We start from the raw sequence: 14355 nt of genomic DNA, 5'->3' as shown, positions 1-14355 counted from the left end.
CACAATTATTGATGCAACATACAAACATGATAATTGAATAATTAATCCAATCAATTTCACTTAATTAGGCTCAGTAACCTCAAATATATATATATATCTTACAAAACAAAATCATTAAGTGCACTTAGGTTCAAGCCAGTACTTAACATATTAAAGTACCTTTCCAAATACTTAGACAAACTAAAAGTTGAAAAATGTTGCGCAACAATCATATGTATCTGTTTCAAATTAGTTCTCATGCATAAAATAAACCATTGTTTTAACACCTAAGAAAGGTTTCAAAAATAAAGCATAAAAAATAGCTCAATAGCTTTAATAACTACTTTTTGGCTCATGAAATGAGCCAAATGAGTCAAGTGCAAAACCAAAAAATGAATTGTTTGGTCAGACTCCAAACACAAGCAACCAGCTGAAATTAGCAATTAGAGGTATGGAGTGCAATTGAAAACCACTAAAAAAATAAACGGTCGCTTGCAACCCACAAATAAACAAATGTATAAAGCCAAAGACTCACCGCTGAAATATTTTTTAAACTGCAGAGATTATCCAAATGGTTGAATTGTTTGGTCTCCAACAGATCCTTGCCACAGCCACAGTGGAGGAAGAGGAAGTGACACGTTGTAGCCCATGAAATATAGGAAGCAACCTCAGAAGGAAGTTGGCCCAAAAAATAAAATACCCTCAGGAAACAGGGGTTACAGGTTCCCCCCCTGAACTCATGTACGGCCCTGTACATGCAGCTGGCTGACATAAAATTACTTGCTTAGGGGAAGGAGGTAGTGAAAGATCCTCTTCGGATTCAAAAGCAGAGACTAATAGTGAACTCAACCCATGGAATAAGGATTGAATACTGTGCATCAGAGGAGATCCAAGCTTCGAATACTGTAGCCGGTCAGGCTGCTTGCGTGTACGAGCTGGACGTCGGGCTGGTTGCTCGTATTCTGAGCTGGAGAAGTCTGATTTGTAAGGTGAGTCTAATTCATCAACAGTGCTCATCAGGCCTGAAGGCTCTAGAGGAGGGGAAATGGTTTCTCCGGACTCCAGGTCAGCATGAGATTCTGACTCATTTTCTGGCTCAGGTTCTGCAGCAGCAGTGAGTTGTGGTTTCAATTCTGATTCCATCTCAGGCAATACTTCCATAGCATGGGTCTCCTCTCTGAGACTATACTGTGTCCGCTGGCCAGGCGAGATCACAGTTGGTTCAGCTGGGAAAACTGATGGCATGGAAGTGGGAAGGTCAATGACTGTGGTAAACCTGGTAGGCTCTGAGATGGAAGGTAAAGATAAGCCAGGAGTGTTTAGTTCATCTTCCGACAGGATCTCTTCACTGTCAGGAATGTCTGAAGCCATTGGAGTTTCTTGGATCACTGGTTGTTTTTTCCTCTGCTTTTCTGGTTCAGGGGATGGTATTGACAGAAAACCACAAGGTAGTAACAGATCTCTATGCAGGGTCCTGATGGGAAGGTCTTTGGTCTCAGGCCTGACAGTGTAGACTGGAAGAGTGCCGGCTCTCTTCAAAATGATGTACACTTCTGGCTCCCATCGGTCTGCAAGCTTGTGCTTCCCTCGGAGTTTCACGTTCCTGACCAAAACTCTGTCACCCACGGATAGTTCTGAAGGTCTGATGTGCTTGTCGAATCTTTGTTTATTTCTGTCCATGACTTTTCCAGAATTCTCCGTAGCAATACGGTAGCTTTCTTCAAGGTGGAACTTTAACTTTTTGACATACTGTGAGTGGGATGTGGACTCTTTCCCACTGACAGGCAGGCCAAAAGCTAAATCAACGGGAAGTCGTGGCTGACGACCAAACATCAGTTCATAGGGGGTGTACCCGGTGACATCATTTCTGGTACAGTTATATGCATGTACTAATGGCTTGATGAAGTCTCTCCAATGCATCTTGTCCTGTTCTTTCAATGTTCCTAACATGTTCAACAGTGTACGATTAAATCGTTCAACAGGATTTCCACGAGGATGGTAGGGAGTAGTTCTGCTTTTGCTGATCCCAGCCATTTGACAGAGCTCTTTAATAGTGTGTGATTCAAACTCAGGCCCTTGGTCACTATGTAGTCTTTCAGGAATCCCGTAATGAACCAAGAAATTGTCCCACAAAGCTTTGGCAGCTGTCTTGGCTTTTTGGTTGGGCGTTGGAACAGCAACGGCATACTTTGTGAAGTGGTCAGTTATCACCAACACATCTTTGGTATTGTTTTGGTCCGGTTCCAGAGACAGGAAATCCATACACACTAGTTCGAGTGGTCTTGAGGTTGTCATGTTTACTAATGGAGCAGCTTTTTCTGGTTGTGATTTCCTCCTCACACATCTCTCACAGGTCTTAATTTTATTGCAAACATCTGCTGACATCCGAGGCCAGAAAAACCTAGATCTGACAAGATCAAGCGTCCTCTCAATGCCTAAGTGGCCCATTTGATCATGGAGTTGAAAAAGAACTCCGGATCGACACTCCTCTGGCAAAACAAGCTGATAGGATGGTTCACCTCCGACATTCCTCTTTCTCATAAGAACATTGTTGTGGAGCTCCAAGCGTGTTAGTTCTCGCAAAAGTAAAGGTAGGTCAGGAAGCTCCTCTCTCAGAGAAGTCGTTGGAGTCTGTCCTTGTTCTAGTTGAGCAATAATGTGTTGGATTACTGGATCTGCCCTCTGTTTGGCTGCAATCTCTGCTTCAGAGAAGGAATGGATGACAGGAGATGCAAATTGCAAATCATCTACAAAACTGTCTGGCAGACTGTCGGTACTAACCGAGAGAGTTTGGACCAGAGCAACCACATGGTCTTCACCCGGCAGACTGTACACCAGATGTCGGTCACATATGGCCTGGACGGTGTGCTGGTCTATGATGACAGAGGAGGGATCCTCAAGATGTTGCTGGGTAAACTTCACAATTCTTTCTCGTTCCTTTTTAGACATTGGATCGTCCATCATGTCTCCATGGGGCCGCCGAGAAAGTCCATCTGCATCTGAGTTTTGTTTCCCAGCCCTGTAAATTATCCTGAATGAAAATGTAGACAGGGCGGAAAGCCACCTGTAACTAGTTGCATCCAGTTTTGCAGAGGTCAGCAGGTATGTCAAAGGGTTACTATCTGTCACAACGATAAACTCTGCTCCATATAAGTAATCATTAAATTTTTCAGTTACCGCCCACTTGAGTGCCAGAAACTCCAGTTTATAGGCGGAGTATCTACTTTCACTGCGTGACAAGCCTCTGCTAGCATATGCAACAACTCTGTTTCTCCCCTCATGCTCCTGGTATAACACTGCACCCAGGCCAATCAAGCTAGCATCCGTGTGCAGGATGTAAGGTTTGCAGGGGTCGGCAAAGGCAAGTACAGGGGCGGAAGTGAGCTTTTGGATGATGTCCTCAAATGCCTGCTGACAAGCAGGTGTCCAACGGCCACCAAATGGTTCTTTTGGGTTGAAGTAGCACTGAGGTTTAATAGACTGCTTCAACTTCCTCTGGCTGGATGGATATCCTGATGTTAGGTCATTCAGAGGTTTTGCAATTGTTGAGTATCCCTGCACAAACCTCCGGTAATATCCTGCAAAGCCAAGGAATGAGCGAAGATCTTTGAGGTTGCGTGGCACCGGCCAGGTTTTGAGAGTGGCAATCTTTTCAGGGTCCGTCTCTACTCCTTTTCTTGACACCACATGCCCCAGGTAACGAACAGAAGTTTGAAAGAAGACACATTTCTGCACTGACAGCTTCAACCCAAACTCCTTCAGTCGATGAAGCACTTTCATTAAACGCTCCTCATGTTCTTCCAGTGTTTGGGAAAATACAATCAGGTCATCAATAAAAACGAGTACCTCTTTCAGGTTCATGTCTCCCATGCATTTTTCCATGAGCCGTTGGAATGTGCTCGGAGCGTTCGTTACTCCCTGCGGCATGCGGTTGAACTCCCAAAATCTTAGTGGGCAGACAAAAGCAGTTTTGTTCTTATCCAGCTCCTCCATTTCAATTTGATAATAGCCCGATTTCAAGTCCAAAACAGAGAACCACTCTGATCCAGAAAGAGCTGTGAAGGCATCTTCCAGTTTGGGCAAAGCATATGCATCTTTGATGGTTTGTGCATTTAGTTTTCTGTAGTCAATACAGAGCCTCACACTGCCATTCTTCTTGCGCACTACAACAATTGGAGAAGCAAAAGGTGAGTCAGATTCACGTATTACACCAAATTCAATAAGTTCTTGGATGTGTTGCCGAACAGCATCAAGGTCCTGGGGATGGATAGGTCTGGGTCTTTGCTTGAAAGGTGTTGGGTCCGAAAGCTTGATCTGATGTTTGACTCTGTCTGTACAGCCAAAATCAAGGTCATGCTTTGCAAAGACTTCTGGGATGCTGTTCAGTTTGGTTGTAACACGTTTCTTCCATTCAGGTGACAGGGGTGAATCTCCAAAGTTGTAGCTCAGCTCGCTCTTTGATGTCTCTTTGATATCTGCCAAGTCTCTGTAGACTTGGCAGATTGGACAGTTTGCTCTTTATGCAGGATTGATTGGAAACCACTTATCTCTGCGATTGCAGCTCTGGCAGGAATCACAATGTTGTGATCAGATTCATTGGTAATTACTACCGGCAGGTGGCAAGGATGGAGAGAAGGAAAGTCGACAAGACATGATTTGACCATCAAACCACCAGGCAGGGAGAACGAAGATGGGTGCTGTATGATTACCGCTGTCTCACCTTGCAAGAATGGAGCAATAGCCAACCCTTCTAGTACTTTGGTCTGCCCAGCATGGATGGTGTGTGGATCACTAGTCTGCATCTTTACGATGCCATTGATGATCTTCGGCTGTCAGCTTACATCTGAGTTCTAGAATTTTTAGTACTGATCTATACCCATGTGACACTGGGTTGAATTCGGACTGATGGTTCTCCAAATACTTGTCATAAACAACATCCAATGTATTTGTTCCAACAAGGACAGGGGATTGAGAAGATCTAAGGTCTGGTACCACCAAGGCAAGAGTGTTAACATCCACTGACTCACCCAAGAACTCAGCAGGAAATGTCATGTTCAGTTCCACATATCCAGTAAGGTACACACTGTCCATTAGCACCTTCTACCTCAAGAAAATTATTTAAGGACTTTATCTCATGGTCTTGTAGATAGGTGTTATAGAAAGAGTGTGTGACAGTGGTGACTTGGGAACCTGAGTCGAAAAGACAATGAAAATCAATTCCTTTGATTTTGATTCGTCCAGTGCTCTTTGTTCCCACCAGTCTCTTTGGTAATTGTTGCAAAGGTAGTTGTTTGTTGGGACGATGACTGGCGGCAGCTTCCACATGCCCCTCTGTAAAAGCTGCCTCTAGTTTGACTTTTTGGTGTTCCTGGCTTCCCAGGCTTGCTGTTTTTGTCGTAGCTGGCGACGCTTACTCTCAACCAGACTTGGATTTGGTGGACTGGTACAGGCAGGAGCGATGTGGCCATCTTCGCCGCACTTGAAGCAAAACCAGGGCTTGGGCTTGTTGGAAACTTGGCTGACCTTCGGCTTTAGTTTTTTCTGCTCGTATTCAACTTTGGATGATGAGTTTTGCTTTGACAGCAAAGTAGACATTTGGCTTTGAAGCACCAACACCTGCTTCCTCAGGTCTTCTATGACACTGCTGTCGGAATGGACACAGGGACATGCGCTGTGTGTTTGCAGGTTGGCGCGATGTTTGAAAGAAGAAATGTGCTTCTTCATTAGTATTTCTTTTGCCATTTGTCTGTCCTCTTCAGTTCGCAGCATAACCAAGAACTCAGAGAATGAAGGTGGATTATCTTTTTTCTGTTCTAATTGTAACTTATTTATGACAGTATTGTCCCAACATCCTCTGCAAAATTGTTTCAACAAATGTTTGTTCATTTCAGTAGGTGGAATCCCACCAAGGCTTACTACTTTGCTCAGTGTCAACTGCAATCTTTGTAAATAGGAAGATGGTCGCTCACCGTGGTTTTGGAGTTCAGAAACTGTGCGAAGAGTTCTTCTCCATCTTGCACTGTACCATACGCTGAATCAAGCACTCGCAGCAAAGCTGTTGGAAAAGCATTAACCCCAAGGCTTTTGACCAAATCTGCAGCTGGAGGGAGAAGACTCTCCAGCATCCGTTTTGTGATGTGCAGTGGAGAAAGACTTGGGTCAGCACGCAAAAGATTAACATGAGAACACCATGAATCAAAATCAACTTCATTAGTGGGTTTTGGAATTTTCCCAGAGAAGGTTCGAAGTCGAAGTGGAGATGATGACATGACACTCATGTCTTCTTTCCGAACAATGTGTTCCACGACTACTCTCTGGACATCTGGGGGGTTAAGATCATGGCCAGAAAGTGACACTCTTTGGCCTACACTGACACTGGGATTAGATAAAGGTGGGTTTGTAGAGGTTGGTGCCTTTCTGGCAGAAGCAAGTAACTTAGGTTGTGTCAATACCTTCCCTGGCTCTGTCGCTGTGGCAAGTACATCTCCAGATGTCTCTTCATCATCATCATCGTCATCGTCGTTGTCATCTTCTTCATCTCTCCTCTCTTTACTACTGACCATACCCAAATGTTGACTGATTTGGGTCATCACTCCTTTCAAGACCTCCTCAAAGGGTTGGCCACTTTGCTGGGCAATTCGTTTTAGTTCTTGGAGGTAGTCAGTTGGGGGAGTGCTTCCCACTGTGGCTGTGGCAGAGAGCTCATCTGCAAGTGACTTAATTTGGAAAACAAGGTTTGAAGTAACTTGAGATTTATAAGTATATGGCAAGAGTGGATTTAATAAGACTAACGATGCGGGGTCAGTAAATTCAGCAATCAGGTTTTTATAAAAATAACTATTAATATCAGTCACAGTAAAGGTTTGTTTAATCTTACCATAACTACTAAGACAATCATAAACCTCTTCATCTGCTTGAGTATTTGTCACACCAATAATAACAACAGAATTAGAAACATTGATGTCGTTCTCCTCAAAGAAATCCATTTTTGGTCTTTGAGAAAAATTAAAGTTAAATTAACAGCAAAATAAATTAAGCATTTACACAATCAGGCTCCTGGCTAGCTCGCCACATGTAACGCTTCTTGAACTACAAACTACGGCTTCCTTTATGTTACTCAAGATAACCATTTAGCAGCATCAGAAAAAGGTTCTTTGAGGAGCCTGATGTGTAAATGAAAACCAGGACGAAAGTATAAGATTTCAATTGAAATTATATTAAATATTAACAATAAACATAAGGGAAAAACATACAAAATAACCACAAATTTACAGGGTCATTGTAGACTTGTATTCCATTGTTAATGAAATTAATTCAATTCAATTTTCTAAATTTCCTTTCCCCAAAGAAAAAAAAACACAGAAAAGGGGAAAATAATGCAGTCTTTTTAACCAGGAGAAAGAAAAAAAGGGAACTGTCCAGGATCCACGTGATGGAAAGGAAAAATAATACAGTCCAAAAAAAAATGCAAAGTCCCCTCCAAGATTCCAGAGGAAAATACAGGCAGGGGTCGTAACTACCACACAGGTAGTTCAGGGTAGCTCGCCATCTTGAATTCATTCAGTCCATAAAAAACCTGACCTAAAACAAATGAAAATGGAGGGGGAAACGACAAATGAGCATTTCATTTGTCCTTTATTTTTTTTTACCACTATTATGAACGGTTACCAACTAAACAGGCATGTTAAATGACAAATTAAAGCAAATGAATGCACAATTATTGATGCAACATACAAACATGATAATTGAATAATCCAATCAATTTCACTTAATTGGGCTCAGTAACCTCAAATATATATATATATCTTACAAAACAAAATCATTAAGTGCACTTAGGTTCAAGCCAGTACTTAACATATTAAAGTACCTTTCCAAATACTTAGACAAACTAAAAGTTGAAAAATGTTGCGCAACAATCATATGTATCTGTTTCAAATTAGTTCTCATGCATAAAATAAACCATTGTTTTAACACCTAAGAAAGGTTTCAAAAATAAAGCATAAAAAATAGCTCAATAGCTTTAATAACTACTTTTTGGCTCATGAAATGAGCCAAATGAGTCAAGTGCAAAACCAAAAAATGAATTGTTTGGTCAGACTCCAAACACAAGCAACCAGCTGAAATTAGCAATTAGAGGTATGGAGTGCAATTGAAAACCACTAAAAAAATAAACGGTCGCTTGCAACCCACAAATAAACAAATGTATAAAGCCAAAGACTCACCGCTGAAATATTTTTTAAACTGCAGAGATTATCCAAATGGTTGAATTGTTTGGTCTCCAACAGATCCTTGCCACAGCCACAGTGGAGGAAGAGGAAGTGACACGTTGTAGCCCATGAAATATAGGAAGCAACCTCAGAAGGAAGTTGGCCCAAAAAATAAAATACCCTCAGGTAACAGGGGTTACAGGTTCCCCCCCTGAACTCATGTACGGCCCTGTACATGCAGCTGGCTGACATAAAATTACTTGCTTAGGGGAAGGAGGTAGTGAAAGATCCTCTTCGGATTCAAAAGCAGAGACTAATAGTGAACTCAACCCATGGAATAAGGATTGAATACTGTGCATCAGAGGAGATCCAAGCTTCGAATACTGTAGCCGGTCAGGCTGCTTGCGTGTACGAGCTGGACGTCGGGCTGGTTGCTCGTATTCTGAGCTGGAGAAGTCTGATTTGTAAGGTAAGTCTAATTCATCAACAGTGCTCATCAGGCCTGAAGGCTCTAGAGGAGGGGAAATGGTTTCTCCGGACTCCAGGTCAGCATGAGATTCTGACTCATTTTCTGGCTCAGGTTCTGCAGCAGCAGTGAGTTGTGGTTTCAATTCTGATTCCATCTCAGGCAATACTTCCATAGCATGGGTCTCCTCTCTGAGACTATACTGTGTCCGCTGGCCAGGCGAGATCACAGTTGGTTCAGCTGGGAAAACTGATGGCATCGAAGTGGGAAGGTCAATGACTGTGGTAAACCTGGTAGGCTCTGAGATGGAAGGTAAAGATAAGCCAGGAGTGTTTAGTTCATCTTCCGACAGGATCTCTTCACTGTCAGGAATGTCTGAAGCCATTGGAGTTTCTTGGATCACTGGTTGTTTTTTCCTCTGCTTTTCTGGTTCAGGGGATGGTATTGACAGAAAACCACAAGGTAGTAACAGATCTCTATGCAGGGTCCTGATGGGAAGGTCTTTGGTCTCAGGCCTGACAGTGTAGACTGGAAGAGTGCCGGCTCTCTTCAAAATGATGTACACTTCTGGCTCCCATCGGTCTGCAAGCTTGTGCTTCCCTCGGAGTTTCACGTTCCTGACCAAAACTCTGTCACCCACGGATAGTTCTGAAGGTCTGATGTGCTTGTCGAATCTTTGTTTATTTCCTGTCCATGACTTTTCCAGAATTCTCCGTAGCAATACGGTAGCTTTCTTCAAGGTGGAACTTTAACTTTTTGACATACTGTGAGTGGGATGTGGACTCTTTCCCACTGACAGGCAGGCCAAAAGCTAAATCAACGGGAAGTCGTGGCTGACGACCAAACATCAGTTCATAGGGGGTGTACCCAGGTGACATCATTTCTGGTACAGTTATATGCATGTACTAATGGCTTGATGAAGTCTCTCCAATGCATCTTGTCCTGTTCTTTCAATGTTCCTAACATGTTCAACAGTGTACGATTAAATCGTTCAACAGGATTTCCACGAGGATGGTAGGGAGTAGTTCTGCTTTTGCTGATCCCAGCCATTTGACAGAGCTCTTTAATAGTGTGTGATTCAAACTCAGGCCCTTGGTCACTATGTAGTCTTTCAGGAATCCCGTAATGAACCAAGAAATTGTCCCACAAAGCTTTGGCAGCTGTCTTGGCTTTTTGGTTGGGCGTTGGAACAGCAACGGCATACTTTGTGAAGTGGTCAGTTATCACCAACACATCTTTGGTATTGTTTTGGTCCGGTTCCAGAGACAGGAAATCCATACACACTAGTTTGAGTGGTCTTGAGGTTGTCATGTTTACTAATGGAGCAGCTTTTTCTGGTTGTGATTTCCTCCTCACACATCTCTCACAGGTCTTAATTTTATTGCAAACATCTGCTGACATCCGAGGCCAGAAAAACCTAGATCTGACAAGATCAAGCGTCCTCTCAATGCCTAAGTGGCCCATTTGATCATGGAGTTGAAAAAGAACTCCGGATCGACACTCCTCTGGCAAAACAAGCTGATAGGATGGTTCACCTCCGACATTCCTCTTTCTCATAAGAACATTGTTGTGGAGCTCCAAGCGTGTTAGTTCTCGCAAAAGTAAAGGTAGGTCAGGAAGCTCTTCTCTCAGAGAAGTCGTTGGAGTCTGTCCTTGTTCTAGTTGAGCAATAATGTGTTGGATTACTGGATCTGCCCTCTGTTTGGCTGCAATCTCTGCTTCAGAGAAGGAATGGATGACAGGAGATGCAAATTGCAAATCATCTACAAAACTGTCTGGCAGACTGTCGGTACTAACCGAGAGAGTTTGGACCAGAGCAACCACATGGTCTTCACCCGGCAGACTGTACACCAGATGTCGGTCACATATGGCCTGGACGGTGTGCTGGTCTATGATGACAGAGGAGGGATCCTCAAGATGTTGCTGGGTAAACTTCACAATTCTTTCTCGTTCCTTTTTAGACATTGGATCGTCCATCATGTCTCCATGGGGCCGCCGAGAAAGTCCATCTGCATCTGAGTTTTGTTTCCCAGCCCTGTAAATTATCCTGAATGAAAATGTAGACAGGGCGGAAAGCCACCTGTAACTAGTTGCATCCAGTTTTGCAGAGGTCAGCAGGTATGTCAAAGGGTTACTATCTGTCACAACGATAAACTCTGCTCCATATAAGTAATCATTAAATTTTTCAGTTACCGCCCACTTGAGTGCCAGAAACTCCAGTTTATAGGCGGAGTATCTACTTTCACTGCGTGACAAGCCTCTGCTAGCATATGCAACAACTCTGTTTCTCCCCTCATGCTCCTGGTATAACACTGCACCCAGGCCAATCAAGCTAGCATCCGTGTGCAGGATGTAAGGTTTGCAGGGGTCGGCAAAGGCAAGTACAGGGGCGGAAGTGAGCTTTTGGATGATGTCCTCAAATGCCTGCTGACAAGCAGGTGTCCAACGGCCACCAAATGGTTCTTTTGGGTTGAAGTAGCACTGAGGTTTAATAGACTGCTTCAACTTCTGGCTGGATGGATATCCTGATGTTAGGTCATTCAGAGGTTTTGCAATTGTTGAGTATCCCTGCACAAACCTCCGGTAATATCCTGCAAAGCCAAGGAATGAGCGAAGATCTTTGAGGTTGCGTGGCACCGGCCAGGTTTTGAGAGTGGCAATCTTTTCAGGGTCCGTCTCTACTCCTTTTCTTGACACCACATGCCCCAGGTAACGAACAGAAGTTTGAAAGAAGACACATTTCTGCACTGACAGCTTCAACCCAAACTCCTTCAGTCGATGAAGCACTTTCATTAAACGCTCCTCATGTTCTTCCAGTGTTTGGGAAAATACAATCAGGTCATCAATAAAAACGAGTACCTCTTTCAGGTTCATGTCTCCCATGCATTTTTCCATGAGCCGTTGGAATGTGCTCGGAGCGTTCGTTACTCCCTGCGGCATGCGGTTGAACTCCCAAAATCTTAGTGGGCAGACAAAAGCAGTTTTGTTCTTATCCAGCTCCTCCATTTCAATTTGATAATAGCCCGATTTCAAGTCCAAAACAGAGAACCACTCTGATCCAGAAAGAGCTGTGAAGGCATCTTCCAGTTTGGGCAAAGCATATGCATCTTTGATGGTTTGTGCATTTAGTTTTCTGTAGTCAATACAGAGCCTCACACTGCCATTCTTCTTGCGCACTACAACAATTGGAGAAGCAAAAGGTGAGTCAGATTCACGTATTACACCAAATTCAATAAGTTCTTGGATGTGTTGCCGAACAGCATCAAGGTCCTGGGGATGGATAGGTCTGGGTCTTTGCTTGAAAGGTGTTGGGTCCGAAAGCTTGATCTGATGTTTGACTCTGTCTGTACAGCCAAAATCAAGGTCATGCTTTGCAAAGACTTCTGGGATGCTGTTCAGTTTGGTTGTAACACGTTTCTTCCATTCAGGTGACAGGGGTGAATCTCCAAAGTTGTAGCTCAGCTCGCTCTTTGATGGCTCTGTAGACTTGGCAGATTGGACAGTTTGCTCTTTATGCAGGATTGATTGGAAACCACTTATCTCTGCGATTGCAGCTCTGGCAGGAATCACAATGTTGTGATCAGATTCATTGGTAATTACTACCGGCAGGTGGCAAGGATGGAGAGAAGGAAAGTCGACAAGACATGATTTGACCATCAAACCACCAGGCAGGGAGAACGAAGATGGGTGCTGTATGATTACCGCTGTCTCACCTTGCAAGAATGGAGCAATAGCCAACCCTTCTAGTACTTTGGTCTGCCCAGCATGGATGGTGTGTGGATCACTAGTCTGCATCTTTACGATGCCATTGATGATCTTCGGCTGTCAGCTTACATCTGAGTTCTAGAATTTTTAGTACTGATCTATACCCATGTGACACTGGGTTGAATTCGGACTGATGGTTCTCCAAATACTTGTCATAAACAACATCCAATGTATTTGTTCCAACAAGGACAGGGGATTGAGAAGATCTAAGGTCTGGTACCACCAAGGCAAGAGTGTTAACATCCACTGACTCACCCAAGAACTCAGCAGGAAATGTCATGTTCAGTTCCACATATCCAGTAAGGTACACACTGTCCATTAGCACCTTCTACCTCAAGAAGATTATTTAAGGACTTTATCTCATGGTCTTGTAGATAGGTGTTATAGAAAGAGTGTGTGACAGTGGTGACTTGGGAACCTGAGTCGAAAAGACAATGAAAATCAATTCCTTTGATTTTGATTCGTCCAGTGCTCTTTGTTCCCACCAGTCTCTTTGGTAATTGTTGCAAAGGTAGTTGTTTGTTGGGACGATGACTGGCGGCAGCTTCCACATGCCCCTCTGTAAAAGCTGCCTCTAGTTTGACTTTTTGGTGTTCCTGGCTTCCCAGGCTTGCTGTTTTTGTCGTAGCTGGCGACGCTTACTCTCAACCAGACTTGGATTTGGTGGACTGGTACAGGCAGGAGCGATGTGGCCATCTTCGCCGCACTTGAAGCAAAACCAGGGCTTGGGCTTGTTGGAAACTTGGCTGACCTTCGGCTTTAGTTTTTTCTGCTCGTATTCAACTTTGGATGATGAGTTTTGCTTTGACAGCAAAGTAGACATTTGGCTTTGAAGCACCAACACCTGCTTCCTCAGGTCTTCTATGACACTGCTGTCGGAATGGACACAGGGACATGCGCTGTGTGTTTGCAGGTTGGCGCGATGTTTGAAAGAAGAAATGTGCTTCTTCATTAGTATTTCTTTTGCCATTTGTCTGTCCTCTTCAGTTCGCAGCATAACCAAGAACTCAGAGAATGAAGGTGGATTATCTTTTTTCTGTTCTAATTGTAACTTATTTATGACAGTATTGTCCCAACATCCTCTGCAAAATTGTTTCAACAAATGTTTGTTCATTTCAGTAGGTGGAATCCCACCAAGGTTTACTACTTTGCTCAGTGTCAACTGCAATCTTTGTAAATAGGAAGATGGTCGCTCACCGTGGTCTTGGAATAAGTTCAGAAACTGTGCGAAGAGTTCTTCTCCATCTTGCACTGTACCATACGCTGAATCAAGCACTCGCAGCAAAGCTGTTGGAAAAGCATTAACCCCAAGGCTTTTGACCAAATCTGCAGCTGGAGGGAGAAGACTCTCCAGCATCCGTTTTGTGATGTGCAGTGGAGAAAGACTTGGGTCAGCACGCAAAAGATTAACATGAGAACACCATGAATCAAAATCAACTTCATTAGTGGGTTTTGGAATTTTCCCAGAGAAGGTTCGAAGTCGAAGTGGAGATGATGACATGACACTCATGTCTTCTTTCCGAACAATGTGTTCCACGACTACTCTCTGGACATCTGGGGGGTTAAGATCATGGCCAGAAAGTGACACTCTTTGGCCTACACTGACACTGGGATTAGATAAAGGTGGGTTTGTAGAGGTTGGTGCCTTTCTGGCAGAAGCAAGTAACTTAGGTTGTGTCAATACCTTCCCTGGCTCTGTCGCTGTGGCAAGTACATCTCCAGATGTCTCTTCATCATCATCATCGTCATCGTCGTCGTCATCTTCTTCATCTCTCCTCTCTTTACTACTGACCATACCCAAATGTTGACTGATTTGGGTCATCACTCCTTTCAAGACCTCCTCAAAGGGTTGGCCACTTTGCTGGGCAATTCGTTTTAGTTCTTGGAGGTAGTCAGTTGGGGGAGTGCTTCCCACTGTGGCTGTGGCAGAGAGCTCAT

This window comes from Fundulus heteroclitus, chromosome 15 (assembly GCF_011125445.2).
Source record: "Fundulus heteroclitus isolate FHET01 chromosome 15, MU-UCD_Fhet_4.1, whole genome shotgun sequence".
NCBI lineage: Eukaryota > Metazoa > Chordata > Actinopteri > Cyprinodontiformes > Fundulidae > Fundulus > Fundulus heteroclitus.
This window is presented reverse-complemented; position numbering follows the sequence as displayed.